Source organism: Poecile atricapillus, chromosome 27 (genome assembly GCF_030490865.1).
Source record: "Poecile atricapillus isolate bPoeAtr1 chromosome 27, bPoeAtr1.hap1, whole genome shotgun sequence".
Lineage (NCBI taxonomy): Eukaryota > Metazoa > Chordata > Aves > Passeriformes > Paridae > Poecile > Poecile atricapillus.
Genome location: NC_081275.1, coordinates 1,817,088 through 1,832,933, shown reverse-complemented (window position 1 = coordinate 1,832,933; position 15,846 = coordinate 1,817,088). Strand labels below are relative to the sequence as shown.

Below are 15,846 nucleotides of genomic sequence, written 5' to 3'. Positions count from 1 at the left end.
GCGTCCTCCGGGGGTGAGGGATGGAATATTCCAGATGTGAGGAAGGGAATGTTCCAGATGTGAGGAATGGAATGTTCCAGAGGTGAGGATGGGAATGTTCCAGAGGTGAGGAATGGAATATTCCAGAGGTGAGGAAGGGAATGTTCCAGATGTGAGGAAGGGGATTCTCCAGGTGTGAAGAAGGGAATTCTCCAGGTGTGAGGAAGGGAATATTCCAGAGGTGAGGAATGGAATATTCCAGAGGTGAGGATGGGAATATTCCAGAGGTGAGGGTGGGAATATTCCAGAGGTGAGGATGGGAATGTTCCAGATGTGAGGAAGGGAATTCTCCAGGTGTGAGGAACACAACCCCCCAGGTGTGACAAGCAAAACCTTCCAGGTGTGGGAGGAGCCCCCACAGGGGAGCCCCGCACCCCTCCCCAGGACCGGGGGTGTCCCAGGTGGATTCCCCCTGCCCCATGGATGGATTCCCCCTGCCCCATGGATGGATTCCTCCATGGATTCCCCTTGCCCCATGGATGGATTCCCTCTGCCCCATGGATGGATTCCCCCTGCCCCATGGATGGATTCCTCCATGGATTCCCCTTGCCCCATGGATGGATTCCCTCTGCCCCATGGATGGATTCCCCCTGCCCCATGGATGGATTCCTCCATGGATTCCCCTTGCCCCATGGATGGATTCCCTCTGCCCCATGGATGGATTCCCCCTGCCCCATGGATGGATTCCCCCTGCCCCATGGATGGATTCCTCCATGGATTCCCTCTGCCCCATGGATGGATTCCCCCTGCCCCATGGATGGATTCCCTCTGCCCCATGGATGGATTCCCTCTGCCCCATGGATGGATTCCCCCTGCCCCATGGATGGATTCCCTCTGCCCCATGGATGGATTCCCCCTGCCCCATGGATGGATTCCCTCTGCCCCATGGATGGATTCTCTCTGCCCCATGGATGGATTCCCTCTGCCCCATGGATGGATTCCCTCTGCCCCATGGATGGATTCTCTCTGCCCCATGGATGGATTCCTCCATGGATTCTCTCTGCCCCATGGATGGATTCCATCCCACTGGCAGGGACAGGAGTGGGACATTTGTCCCTGCAGAGGTGGGGGGTGTGACAGCCCTCACAGGGGGGTGACCCCAGCCCGGGGGTGACCCCAAATCCAGGTCCTGGCAGGTTTGGGGTGGGCCCCCAGCCAGGGGGGTCGGTCCTTTGGCTGTGTCCCCCAGGACCTGCGGGTCCTCAGGGCAGGTGACACCTCTGGTGACACACCTGGTGACACCTGGTGACACCTCTGGTGGCCTTTGCAGAGCCCAGGGGATGGAATGTTCCAGAAGGGGGTTCCCACCCCTGTTTAGGGGTGTTCTGGGGACCCCAAATCCCCTTGAGGTCAGTGTTGTGTCCACCACGATGTCCTTCAATCGTGTGTCCACTGTCCGAGGGGCAGGTGACACCTCTGGTGACACACCTGGTGACACACCTGGTGACACCTGCAGAGCCCAGGTGATGGAATGTTCCAGAAGGGGGTTCTTACCCCTGTTTTGGGGTGTTCTGGGGACCCCAAACCCCCTTGGGGTCTGCACCGTGTCCACCATGAAGTCCTTCAATTGTGTGTCTGCTGTCCAAGGGGCAGGTCACACCTCTGGTGACACCTCTGGTGACACCTGCAGAGCCCCGAGGATGGAATGTTCCGGAAGGAGGTTCCCACCCCTGCTTTGGGGTGCCCAAATCCCCACCTCCCCCTGGCCAGGGGAACCTGGAGCATCCAGGAAACCTCAGATCAATCCCCAAAAATCCCCAGGGGACAAAGGTGACAATCCCCACAAGTGGCGTGGTGGAAGGAAATCCAGATTTTCCAGGAAAACCACCGGTATCGGAGCTGCTGCCCCCCCAAACACCCCCCGAACCCCCAAATTTTGGCGAGGGGACAATAATTGAATTTTTTTTGCCACCACCATTTAGATTTGGAGATGCAACAGGGGCACTTCCAGGCACGGAGTGCTGCTTCCTGGGAAATAAATAGGATTTTTCCCCTAATATCACAGGGATTTAAAGAATTTAATTTTTTTTGAAATAAGCAGCAGCTCTAAAAAAAAAAGAAGAAGAAATAAAATCCAGCTTGGGTTGGCTCAGGTCTGATAAGCTGCTGAGGAGTTTTATAGGTGAAGGAAAGATGATTCCCAAATCTGGATTTGGGAATTATCTCCTTTATTCCCGAATCAGTGGGAATGTTGTGGGTGTCTGGGTGCTCCAGACAAACCCAAGCAGGATTTTTTGGGCTTGGTTGCAGCTCACTCCCCACCAAAACACCCCAAAATCCTACAAAATCCTATTTTTTCCCCCATTTTTCCCTCCCTTTCTTTTCCTTCATTTCCCCCGCAGGCAGTAAATAAAAACCGGGATCCAGAAATCCTGGAAAGCTCAGGTGCCAACCTTTAAATGACATTGGGATCCAGCTCTGCCTGGAATGTTTGAAATTCACTTTGCTATTCCAGAGGAATAAGGAAAAGGGATTTCAGAATTCCCAGGCTTTGCTGTTTTATCTGGATTAGAAAAAAAAAAAAAACCACAAAAAAACCAACAAATATTGGAGGGAATTTGGAACTTCAGAGGTGAAAAGGAACATTCCATAAAAGTCAATTTTCCAGCCTGGCAAAAAAATCCCTTGGATTTGAGCTCAGGAATGGGAAAGGGAGAGAAATGTTAATTTTAATTATGGGCAGAGCAGGGGGAAATTAAATATCCAGGGAAAAATTGTGGCAAATCTGCCGGGATCATTTAAAATCCAGGTGGGAGAAGGCGTTAAATGAGAATTTAAAGGGTAAGGAGAGGATTGGGAATGGGGATGAGGATGGGAATGGGGATGAGGATGGGAATGGGAATGGGAATGGGAATGAGAATGGGAATGGGAATGTAAAGGATAAGGAGAGGAATGGGAATGAGGATGAGGATGGGAATGGGAATGGGAATGGGAATGGGAATGGGAATGGGAATGGGAATGGGAATGGGAATGGGAATGGGATGAGAGGCCACTGGAAATGTTGGCTGTAGGATTTGGGGGTAAATCCTGCCCTGGGAAGGGAAAATCCAGCAGGAGAGGGGTGGGAGGAGATGATTTTTAAGCCGCTTCCCGACCCGAATTGTTCCGTAATTCCGTGGCCGATGCTCTGGGAATGGGATTCGGATGGAGCCGCTCAACACCACCTGGTGCCGAGGGCATGGAAAGCTGGGAACTGCTGGAAAAATCGGGAATAGCTGGGAGAATCAGGGGAATTCAGGGAAATAATTCTGTGGTTTAAGGAGTCGCTCCATTCCCCATCCCCGGTTCCTACATCCCGTCGATTCCGGATGCGCTTTTCCACTCGGGCCGGGAAAGTGCGGATGGATGCAGATGGATCATAAATCCCAGGAAAAAAGGGATCCAATTCCCACCCAGAACCAGGGAAAAGCTGCCTTGTGGTTTAACCCCTTCCTCTCCCAGCCTTTCCTGGCAGGGTTGAGCCCCAGGGCCCAGCCGGAGTTGAGGATCCCAAAAAAATGAAGTGTCCAAAATCTTGGATTTCAGCCTGTCCTGCTCTGAGGCAGGGAAACAACAACAAAATATCCGGGAAAAAGCTGGAGCGGAGCGTTCCGTGCCTGAGAGCAGCAGATTTGCAGCTGCCTGGAATAAATCTGGCTCGGGAATAAATCAATGGAAGCTGGGGGAGGGCGTCCGGAGCCACGGGGGGAACGCGGGGAGGAGGGACAGGCAGGGATGGAGACAGGGATGAGGGTTGGGATGAAGGAAGGAATGAGGGTTGGGATGAAGGCTGGGATGAAGGATGGGATGAAGGAAGGGATGAGGGTTGGGATGAAGGCTGGGATGAAGGATGGGATGAAGTTTGGGATGAGGGTTGGGATGAAGGTTGGGATGAAGGTTGGGATGAAGACTGGGATGAAGGCAGAGATGAAGGTTGGGATGAGGATTGGGATGAAGGTTGGGATCAGGGTTGGGATGAAGGAAGGGATGAAGATTGGGATGAAGGTTGGGATGAAGGTTGGGATGAAGGAAGGGATGAGGTTTGGGATGAGGGTTTGGATGAGGGTTGGGATGAAGGTTGGGATGAAGGTTGGGATGAAGGAAGGGATGAAGGCAGGGATGAAGGTTGGGATGAAGGTTGGGATGAAGGTTGGGATGAAGGTTGGGATGAGGGTGAATCCAGGTTTGAATCCAGGGGTGAATCCAGTTGTGAATCCAGGTGTGAATCCAGGTGTAAATCCTGGTGTGAATCCAGGTGTGAATCCTGGTGTGAATCCAGGTGTAAATCCAGGTGTAAATCCTGGTGTGAATCCAGGTGTGAATCCTGGTGTGAATCCAGGTGTAAATCCAGGTACGAATCCAGGTGTAAATCCTGGTTTGAATCCAGGTGTGAATCCAGGTGTGAATCCAGGTATGAATCCAGGTGTGAATCCAGGTGTAAATCCTGGTGTGAATCCTGGTGTGAATCCAGGTGTGTGGGAATCCCTGTGTACATCCGTGTGTACATCCCTGCGTGTATCCATGTGCGTTTCCATGAGTGTATCCCTGCGTTATCCACGTCCATGTCCCTGCATTCCCATGTCCTTATCCATGTCCATATCCATGTCCATATCCCTGTATTCCCATGTCCATTCCCATGTCCATATCCCTGTATTCCCATGTCCATATCCCTGTATTTCCCTGTATTCCCATGTCCATTCCCATGTCCATATCCCTGTGTTTTCCCTGTATTCCAATGTCCATATCCCTGTCCATATCCCTGTATTTCCCTGTATTCCCATGTCCATATCCCTGTATTCCCATGTCCATTCCCATGTCCATATCCCTGTATTCCCATGTCCATATCCATGTCCATATCCCTGTCCATTCCCATGTCCATATCCCTGTGTTTTCCCTGTATTCCCATGTCCATATCCCTGTCCATATCCCTATATTTCCCTGTATTTCCCTGTATTCCCATGTCCATATCCCTGTATTCCCATGTCCATATCCCTGTATTCCCATGTCCATATCCCTGTATTTCCCTGTATTTCCCTGTATTCCCATGTCCATTCCCATGTCCATTCCCATGTCCATTCCCATGTCCATATCCATGTCCATATCCCTGTCCATTCCTATGTCCATATCCCTGTATTCCCATGTCCATATCCCTGTGTTTTCCCTGTATTCCCATGTCCATATCCCTGTATTTCCCTGTATTCCCATGTCCATATCCCTGTATTCCCATGTCCATTCCCATGTCCATATCCCTGTATTCCCATGTCCATTCCCATGTCCATATCCCTGTATTCCCATGTCCATTCCCATGTCCATATCCCTGTATTCCCATGTCCATATCCCTGTATTCCCATGTCCATTCCCATGTCCATTTCCCTGTTTTTTCCCCGTTATTCCCTCACGTGCCCTCCCCCCCCAGCAGGCCCCGCCCCCCGCGCACTCAGCGCCCCCTGCCGGCTGCGCCGAGGGGGCGGGGCCGCGGTTGCCATGGTGACGGCGCCGCGGGCGGGGCGGGGCGGGCCCGGCGGCGGGAGAGGGCGGCTCCGATCCGAGCGGGGCCGAGCGGGGCCGAGCGGGGCCGAGCGGGGCCGAGCCGAGCCGAGCGGGGCCGAACGGGGCCGAGCCGAGCCGAGCGGGGCCGAGCGGCGCTGCGGATCCCGACCCGCAGCGCTCACCTGCCGCAGGTACCGGGCGGGAAGGCGCGGGATGGAGCGGGATGGAGCGGGAATGAGCGGGATGGAACGGGAATGAGCGGGATGGAGCGGGGCGCATCCCTCCGGGTGCTTGCGGAGCCGGTGTCCGCCACCCGCTGCTGCAGTTCTCCCGCCGATACCCCCTGCCCTGGCGTCGCTCCTACCCACCCCCATATCCCCCTCCCCAAAATTCCCACCCCGAGGTCCCGGTTGCCCTCTCCCACCGCCGTCGGCAGCCGGGGGTGTCTTTACCCTGGCCCCAGACCGGGGGTTGTCCCTCCAGCTTCCCCTTCCCTTTAGCCCCCCCTTCTTTTCCCCAGCCCCCCCTCTTTCCTCCAACCCCCCTTTCCCTTCAGCCTCCCCCTCTCCCCTCTCCCCCTTCCCCTCCCCAGTGTCGCGGTGGGGAGGGGGTGGCACTTTGTGGGTGCTGCCCTCGCTGCCCTCTGCTGCAGCAGCCGGGGGGGTCTCACCTTGTCCCCTCCGGCTGCACAGGGGAGGTCGTGCCCGTGCCACCCCCCCTGCGTCCCCAGGGCAGCTCCGCGTTGTCACCCCGGCAGGCGACACCGCTTCCCTCTGTCCCCCTCGGGCAGCGGAGAGGGACAGGGGGTGGCCTGGACTGGTCCCTGCGCCCTGCGGGAGCTTTTGTCGCCCCCATCTCACCTGGCCCAGCGTCCTTCCCGCGGGGACCCCCAAACCGGACCCCTGAGCTCACCCCCAAACCCCCCAGGAGAGGAGGCACACGGTCTTGGCGTGAGCTTGGCAGGCTCGGGGTGCCCGCTGGGGCAGGTTTGGGGGTACCTGGGCGCTCCGTGGGGACGCTGAGCGCTGGCTGGTGGCGGCAGCGCGGTGGCTTTGGGGACGCGGGGTCCCCTGGGGCTCTTCCCGCGGTGTCATCTTGGTCTCCAGAGGTGGAGAGCGACGGGAGGCGCTGGGAAGCGCTGAAATGGTGGAGCGGAGCGCGCGTGGCCGCCGGGAGTAACACGAGCGTTGTGTGCGTGTCCCTGGGACTGCAGCCGGAGCCGGCCTTATCGATTCCCACATTTTTCCCCACCGCCAGCCATTCCCGGCTCGTTCCAGCAGCCCTGGCTGGGAATGCGGGCGCTGGAGTCAGGCACAACTCCGTGGGTCGCGCCACTTCTCCTTGTTTGGGTTTTTTTATGGAACAGGGTCTTGAAGTCGGCAAGAAGTGGGTAAAAACCAGGCTGGGGACAGCGGGGACAGCCCCGGGGAGGGCAGGGATGAGTTCATGGCAGCCCGGCAGGGAGATGCCCGGGAGGTGGCCAGCAGGGATTGGAGGTGGGATGCTCCCCTTGGCACCCTCGGGCTCCCGGCGCTCCCCCTTCCTCCCCCTGGAAGAGCTGTGCGCATTCCTGCTCTCCCCGGCACACACGGGCAAGGTGAACGCGTCCCTCCCTCCTTCCCTCCATCCATCCATCCATCCATCCATCCATCCATCCATCCATCCATCCATCCATCCCTCCCTCCCTGCCTGGAAGTTTCCCGCTGTTCCTAACCCCAATCCCGCTCCTTCTCCCCGTGACCTCCGGGGTCGTGCCCAGCCGCTCCCCGCTGTGCTTTTTAGGGGAGGGGTCTCCAAAGCCCTGCAGCAGCCGGAGCGGCGGCTCCGCCGTCCCTGCGGCTCCGCCAGCCCCGGCTCAGGAGGGGACAGAGGAAGGGCAGGGCGGGCTCCAGCAGCGGCTGCGTGCCGGGGTCTTCCTCACCCCCAGCTTGGCCGGGAAAGGGGGTGCGCATCCCCCCTGCGCCTGCTGCGACCCTCCGAGGGGACCCCGCGGGGGCTCCAGCCCTTGTCCTTGGCGTTTCTCAAGGATTTATCGCTCTCTGCTGTGTTTTGGGGGTGGCGGGTGGGTGGCGGGGGGGTCGCCCCGGGGGCCGGGGCTGTGCCCGGCGGGGAGCGGAGCTCCGCTGGCCGCCGGCTTTACCTTGCACGTCCCCATTGTGTTTGGTCCACCTACGCCGTGCCGTTGCCATGGCCACCGTGCCATCTGATCTGCCCAACTCCTGCCAGCTTCCCCTGCCCTGCCCTGCCCCAAAACCTCCGGCCCGGCTGCGGGGCGGTGGCCGGGGGACACCTTGACCCCACCCCGTGAGGAGCTCCGGGGCGCTCCCGCATGAGGGAGCGATGGCTCAGAGACCCCCCCTGCTCCCCTCACGAGGAGGCTGAGGCTGTTCCGAGCACGAAATGCGCTCCCTGGAGCACCTGGGGGGCGGGAGGGGGGCCCGACCTTGGCCGGGGCTGCTGCAGGAGGGAGATTTTGGAGCCTCAGCATGGCTGCTCCTCGGCAGAGCACGTCCTGATGCATTGCTCCGAGCAGGCGCTGCAGATTCGCCTCGCACCGGGGAGAGGAGGAGGAGGAGGCTGGAGCCGGGGCCAGGCGTGCAAAGCCACCCGTGGCCAGCGGGGTCGGGGCTCTGGTGTCACCTGCGCTGTCCCCAGGGGTCGCGGGGGAGGCCGGGGCTGTAATTAGCGCTGATGGGCTCGGAGAGGAGGGGGCGCGGGGGCAGGTGGAGGGGGCTGGAGGGGAAAGTTGGAGCGGCGAGGTTGTGCTGGGGGGGGTCTGCGGGGGAGGCCTGACGTTGAGTCGCCGTGACAGGCGGCTGTGGCATCTCTGATGTCACCTCGATGGCCATCAGAGCCCTCCTTGGGTGGAGGGGCGGCACAGCCCAAGGCTCTGCCTGAAAGAGGAGCAGCAAAACCTCGTGGTGGGCTCTGGGTGACACACCGAGGAGCCCAGCTGTGACGGGAACGAGCCCCAACCCTCCCAACCCATCCTGTCCCCGCTGTCCCCTCCCCTGGCCACGTTTGAGAGGCGCCTGCGACAACTGCGAGACCTCAGGTGACAAAACCTGCAGGCGCCGGTGTCGCTCTCCGCTCTGTCTGCTCACTGTTTGCATCCTTCTCCCCGTCTTGTCACGTTGCTATTTCCACTTTAACTCGCTTTCTCTGGCGCTGAAAAGCGTTAAAAGAGTAAAAAAAAAACCCACCCAAAACAAACCAAAACAAACAAAAAAAAAAACTTTAATAAGGAGAAACAGATTAAATTCGCTCGGCTGTTATTTTTCAAGGAGGTTTTTGTTTGTCAAGACGCGGTGCCCGAGGGTGGGGGACTCGATCGGAAGCTGGAACTCCTGGAAATGAGTTAATTAAAAAGCCGATGAAGCTGCCTCCGTCCTCCCTTGGAGCACAGCGTGCCGGGGTGGCGGCTGCTGCTGCTGCCCGTTCGGCAGGGACACGGTCGTGCCTCGTTAATCACCAACAAATTTGGGATTTAATTGCCAGCCAGGGGAAGTCCCCCCGCCTTCTCGGTCTCGGACTCCCTTGGATTTCATTTCATTTCCCTCCCCTCTGCTCCTGGGACAACCGCAGAGACCATTTAATTTATTATTTTTATTTTTTATTTCTTTTTAATTTATTTTTTAATTTAAATTTTAATTTTAATTTTAATTTTAATTTTTATTTTTATTTTTATTTTTATTTTTATTTTTATTTTTATTTTTATTTTTATTTTTATTTTTATTTTTATTTTTATTTTTATTTTCATTTTCATTTATTATTTATTATTTATTATTTATTTTTATTATTTATTATTTATTTTTATTTTTTATTTTTTATTATTTATTACTTATTACTTATTACTTATTACTTATTACTTATTACTGATTTTTGATTTTTGATTTTTTAATTTTGATTTTTTAATTCTTATTTTTATTTTTTATTATTTTTTTTTTTTTCAATTTATTTTTTTATTTTTATTTCTTATTTCCACATCCCCCTTTAAACTTCACTCCCAAAATATTCCTGATGACATCACCCCAGCCCTGTGTCCTCCCCTCCCAGCAGCTCCAGGGCATCATCTCCCCTCCCTCCCTGCTTCTCCTGCCCCTCATCCCCGCGCTCTGGGGACCCCCAGCCCCTCGTTCTGCCCTGGTTCGGCAGCAGCACGGACATGACTCTCATTGTAATTATAAATCGCAGCCTCTGTAATTCCCCGCACCTTGCGCAGGGTTCCTGCTGCAAGGAGCCGCCTGTTTTATGGCTCGGAACGCGGCTGTCGCTTCCAATCCTCTCCCGGCCCATTATCTCCCTTTGATGCTTCTGAAGAGCCAGCGAATTGTTAATTCCGCCTCTCCTTTCCCTTCCCCTCTGGAGAAATCCAGCCTGGAAGGGGCTGGCAGGGAGCTGGGCACTGCGCTGGGGATGTCCCCGCTCTGTCCCCTGGATTTGGGGGATGTGGCTGTGCCCTTCTGGCCATCACACAAACACATCCTCCGCTTTTTTTGGGGATCTTTGGGCCTTTCCCTTCCCCTCTGGAGAAATCCAGCCTGGAAGGGGCTGGCAGGGAGCTGGGCACGGCGCTGGGGATGTCCCCGCTCTGTCCCCTGGATTTGGGGGATGTGGCTGTGCCCTTCTGGCCATCACAAAAACACATCCTCCGCTTTTTTTGGGGATCTTTGGGATGGGTGAAGGAGGCTCGGGGCGGGCTGGGGGACAGATGGAGCCCAGCGAGGGCCGCTTGGCGCTGGCAAACAGCAGCAGATTGTCAGCCCTGGATGCTCCAGGCTCCCGGCAGGGGACAGGCAGCGCGTCCCTGTCCCCAGGGCAAGGTTGGACCCGCCGAGCTGGGATAGGGACGGGCTCTGTTCCACCCCGTGCCCCACATCGCTGCCAGAAGGTTCTGGATTCTCTCCCGCGGCACTCGGGGGCCGTGGTGTGAGGTGGGGCCGTGATTTATGGGCTCGGTGATAAGCTCGTCCAGTCATCCCAAAATAATAAATAAAAATCCACGCCCGGCGCTGGCACCGGATGGGATCAGCAATATCAGGGCACAGGAAAATCACTGAGGCTCCTCAGCGGCCAAATGAAGAGCGGGGAGGGAAAAAGGGAAAAGTTGGGGAAGGGAAAAGTCGGGAGCGTCTTCTCCTGCCCCAAGGGGCCTTTGGGGGCTGCTCCTGGAATTTGGAATCTCATGGGAGGAGGGTCTCAGTCGTTAAATGGGAGGAAGGAATGAGGGAATTGAGGAATTAGGAGGATCTGAGTGTCCCCTGGGTGCGACATCGGCACCTCCAGGCCTCGGGGAGCGGGCAGGGGGTGAGCTGGGGGGGACCAGCGGCTGCTGGAAGGGAAGGGCCGGGGGATTGGGTCCTGTCCAGTCCAAATCAGCTGGAAAGCAAAACCCTGCCCATTTAAAACGGGATTTGTCGAGGTTTCCTGGCGCAGACTTCCCCAGGAGCGGGAGCAGTGACAGAGCTGCTGTCCCCGCAGATCCCGGGGGCATTCCCGGCTCCGGGCTGGGCTGGCACATCCCGGGGCTCGGGCGAGTTCCAGCCGAGCCCCGGGAGCTGCTGGAGCCTCTGCCGGGGCTGGAACCTTGGGATGGACACGGGGCACCGCTGGAATTGGGGTTTGGCCCCGTGCAGGGCTGGGGGGGAGACTGGTGCTGCTGCTTTGTGCCCAGTGTCACTTGCCCTGAGCCCAGAGTCACTTGCCCTGAGCCCAGAGTCACTGGCCCTGTGTCCAGAGTCACTTGCCCTGAGCCCAGAGTCACTGGCCCTGTGTCCAGAGTCACTTGCCCTGAGCCCAGAGTCACTGGCCCTGTGTCCAGAGTCACTTGCCCTGAGCCCAGAGTCACTGGCCCTGTGTCCAGAGTCACTTGCCCTGAGCCCAGAGTCACTGGCCCTGTGTCCAGAGTCACTTGCCCACCTCCAGAATCATTTGCCCTATGTCCACATCCTATTCCCAGCTCCCTTTCCCCCGTTCCCAGTTCCCTTTCCCTGTTCCCTATCCCTGGATCCCATTCCCTCTCCCTGGATCCCTTTTCCCTGGCTCCCATTCCCTATCCCTGGATCCATTCCCTCTCCCTGGATCCATTCTCTATCCCTGGATCCATTCCCTATCCCTGGATCCATTCCTTATCCCTGGATCCCTTTTCCCTGGCTCCCGTTCCCTCCCGCTGCAGGTCGGATGTCCCTGGGACCAAAACCCGACCTCAAGATCCCTTCCCAACCCCAATTCCAAAATTCCCGGATCCCGCGGCTGCCTGGGCCCCATCCCGAGCATCCTCAGGGAATTCCAGGCTCCCACGGGGGGCAAAACCCTGTGGAAAATGAACATTTTTGTGACCCCTTTTCCATCCTTTTTCACCCCAATTTCCTTCCATCCTCACCCTCTGCTTCCTCCCCAAAACTCCTCTGGGAGCCTGAGCAGGTTTAAATCCCAACCCAGCGGTTCCCAAAGGGAAAACAAAAATCAAACCCAGAATCTTAATGGTATTTTTTTTTGTTGTTTGTGTGTGTGTGTGTGTGTGTTCTCTTCTGTTGTTTTATCTTCCCTTTCCGTTGTTAGCAACCCAACTACTGGAGCTTTAAGGTCAGTATTTCGGATTTTTCCTGCTTTCTCTTTGAAATGCATGTGCTCGGCCGCCGTGCCTCTGGAATTTGGGCTGTGGGAGCTCGGGGTGGGATTTTTTGGATGAGGATTCCCCAGCCGAGGTGGTTTTGGTCTCGGCTCAGGTGAAGCTGAAGGTGGTGAGAGGGAATTTTTTTTGGGTTTGGGGTGAGTTGTTCTGCGAGGATCTGCTCACCCCACAGCCAAATCCTGCTGCTCTGGGGTTATTCCTCACAGCAGGATTTTGGGAAAAGGGTGGGAAAAGGCCGGTTCTGGATGGGGTTGGAAGTGGGAGCTCCATCCTGGTGGCCGCTGCCAGGCAGGGTTTGCTCTGCTTTCCATCCTCCTCCTCCTCCTGGAGCTGATCCCGTCCCTTTTCCCTGCCGCCCTCTGGGATCTGCCACCGCTCCCATCGCTCGGTGTCTCCTCTCCCAGCGCCTCTTCCCTTCCCTCATCCCCCTCATTCCCAAAAAATCCCAGGTGATGGGGCAGGAGAGGAGTTCGGGAATCTCGGGATGGGAGAGGCGGCGCCAGCCCCTCCCGGGATGGATGGGAGGGGAGGAGGAACGGGATTTTCACTCGTGCTTTTGGGAGATTTGTTCATCAGAGGGAAGAGAAACGGGATTCCCAAACTGGGATTTGGTGCTGGGAGATTTCTGGGCCAGAGGAAAGAGGAACGGGATTTCCAAGCTGGAATTTGATGCTGGAGATTTTTAGATCAGAGGGAAGAGAAACGAAATTTCCAAGCTGGAATTTGGTGTTGGGAGTTTTCTGTGCCAAAGGAAAGAGAAACGGGATTTCCAAGCTGGAATTTAGTGCTGGAAATTTTTAGATCAGAAGGAAGAGGAGCGGGATTCCCAAGCTGGAATTTGGTATTGGAAATTTTTAGATCAAAGGGAAGAGAAACGAAATTTCCAAGCTGGAATTTGGTGTTGTGAGGTTTCTGTGCCAAAGGAAAGAGGAACGGGATTTCCAAGCTGGAATTTAGTGCCAGAAATTTTTAGATCAGAAGGAAGAGGATCGGGATTCCCAAGCTGGAATTTGGTGTTGTGAGATTTCTGGGCCACAGGGATGAGGATGGGAATCCCCGAGCTGGAATTTGATGCTGGAGATTTTTAGATCGGAGGGAAGAGGAGCCAAATTCCTAAACTGGAATTTGGTGCTGGGAGATTTCTGGGCCAGAGGAAGGAGGAATGGAATTTCCAAGCTGGAATTTGATGCTGGAGATTTTTAGATCAAAGGGGAAAGGAACGGGATTCCCAAGCTGGAATTTTGTGCTGGAAATTTTTAGATCAGAAGGAAGAAGAACAGGATTCCCAAACTGGGATTTGGTGTTGTGAGGTTTCTGTGCCAAAGGAAAGAGGAATGGAATTTCCAAGCTGGAATTTGATGTTGTGAGATTTTTATACCAGAGGGAGGAATAATGGGATTCCCAAGCTGGAATTTGATGCTGGAAAATTTTAGATCAGAGGGAAGAGGATCGGGATTCCCAAACTGGAATTTGATGCTGGAAAATTTTAGATCAAAGGGAAGAGGGTCAGGATTCCAAGCTGGAATTTGGTGTTGGGAGATTTTTAGATCAAAGGGAAGAGGATCGGGATTCCCAAGCTGGAATTTGGAGTTGTGAGATTTTTAGATCAGAGGGAAGAGGATCGGGATTGCCAAGCTGGAATTTGCTGCTGAGGGATCTCCAGGCCAGAAAACAAAGCTGTTTGTCCATCTGGATGAGCCCAGCAGGGGAAAGGCGGGGATCTCACCCCTGCCCACATCCCGCAGCGCTCGGAAATCCCGGAGAAATCCTCAGAAATCCTTTTTTGTCCCCAAATCCACCTGTCCCAGCCAGGGGACACTGCCCGGAGCCTCCTGGGGCTGTCCCCTCCTGCCAGAACCTCGGGAACAGCCCGGCCTTGGTGCTGCAGCTGAATTCCCCGTGTCCCTCCTCCTCTTCTTCTTCCTCCTCCTCCTCCTCCTCCTCCTCGCCAGGGACGCCCTGGCAGCGTTTCAAGGTCGCCGGCGATGCCGGGTGACCTTGGCTCGGTGTCCCCGCTGAGTTCGCGGGGAAAAAAACCTCCAAAAAAACCCAAAACAACCAAAAAAAAAGCAGCGAATCTCCCGGGATATTCGCATTTGTCCCGAGTTTTCATTCCCGGAGTGTTTGAGGTGGGAAACGGGAAACAGGGATGGGCTTTAGGGCATTCCTGGAGCTGTGAGGGGAAGGAGGGCACAAAATCCTCATGTTTTTAATATTTTCCCCAAACTTTTGTGACTAAGAACTGAAGCAGGGCTGGACTTTAGGGCATTCCTGGCACTGACAGTGGAAGGAGGGCACAAAATCCTCACTTTTTAAATATTTTTCCCAATTTTTTGTGGCTAAGAAATAAAACAGGGATGGGCTTTAGGACATTCCTGGCACTGCCAGGGGAAGGAGGGCACAAAATCCTCACTTTTTAAATATTTTTCCCGTTTTTTGTGAGTAAGAAATAAAACAGGGATGGGCTTTAAGACATTCCTGGCACTGACAGTGGAAGGAGGGCTCAAAATCCTCACTTTTAAAATATTTTTCCCGATTTTTTGTGACTAAGGAATAAACCAGGGCTGGGCTCCAGAGGTCCCCTGGCCCCACAGGGTTCCACAGGGATGATTTTCCTCTAATCCCATATTTTTTTCCCACCCAACCTTTGCAGGAGGAGCCTCTTCCCGGCTCTCCCCGCTGTGGGATAAATCCCAGCCCTGCCCCCGCTGCCAAGTGGGGCGTGAGGCACCGGGGGCTGGCGAGCAGCTGCTGGTGGCACCCCCGAGGCCACCGCCACCACCTGTGTCCCCCGAGGGGCTCCTGCAGCCCCAGGCGTGGCCTTCAGCTGCCCCAAAATTCACCTTTCAGGGGTCCCTGGCTGTGCCCGCTGCCCCATCCCCCCCATAAAGAGGAGGGGGCTGCAGGTGGGGGATGGGATGGGATGGGGGAAGGGCTGTGCTGGATTCCAGGGACAGCCAGGGATGGAATTGTGGCTGCTGCTCCCGTCCTGCTGTCCCCAGCTGCTTGGGGACAGGTGGTGGCTGCCACTGGGGGCTCCTCAGGTGTGGGATTTGGGGAAGGGGGTCCCAGCGTTGCTGAGTTTGTCACGGATCTCGGGGTGTTGGTGGCACTGCTGTCACTGCAGAGGTGGCTCCAGGGTGTCACCCTGTCCCCAGACCCATCTCGGGGTACTGGTGGCACTGCCGTCACTCCAGAGGTGGCTCCCGGCTGTCACCGTGTCCCCAGACCCATCTCGGGGTGTTGGTGGCACTGCTGTCACTGCAGGGGGCTCCAGGGTGTCACCGTGTCCCCAGGCTGGTCTCGGGGGTGCTGGTTCCATGTCACTGTTGGGGGATCCAGGGTGTCACCCTGTCCCCAGGCCGATCTCAGGGTGTTGGTGGCACTGCTGTCACTGTTGGGGGCTCCAGGGTGTCACCGTGTCCCCAGGCTGGTCTCGGGGGTGCTGGTTCCATGTCACTGTTGGGGGCTCCAAGGTGTCACCCTGTCCCCAGGCCAATCTTGGGGGTGTTGGTGGCACTGCTGTCACTGCAGAGGTGGCTCCAGGGTGTCACCGTGTCCCCAGGCCGATCTCAGGGTGTTGGTGGCACTGCTGTCACTGTTGGGGGCTCCAGGGTGTCACCCTGTCCCCAGGCTGATGTCGGGGGTGTTGGTGGCACTGCTGTCACTGTTGGGGGCTCCAGGGTGTCACCGTGTCCCCAGGC

The 15,846-nt window shown here is 56.0% G+C and overlaps 1 protein-coding gene across 1 annotated transcript in view; it reads left to right on the top strand.

Annotated features, from left to right (window-relative positions):
* The window catches only part of SRCIN1 (SRC kinase signaling inhibitor 1), an 86,186-nt gene that overhangs the window by 30,178 nt on the left and 40,162 nt on the right, over nucleotides 1–15,846 (top strand). The gene's annotated exons all lie outside the window — the stretch shown is intronic.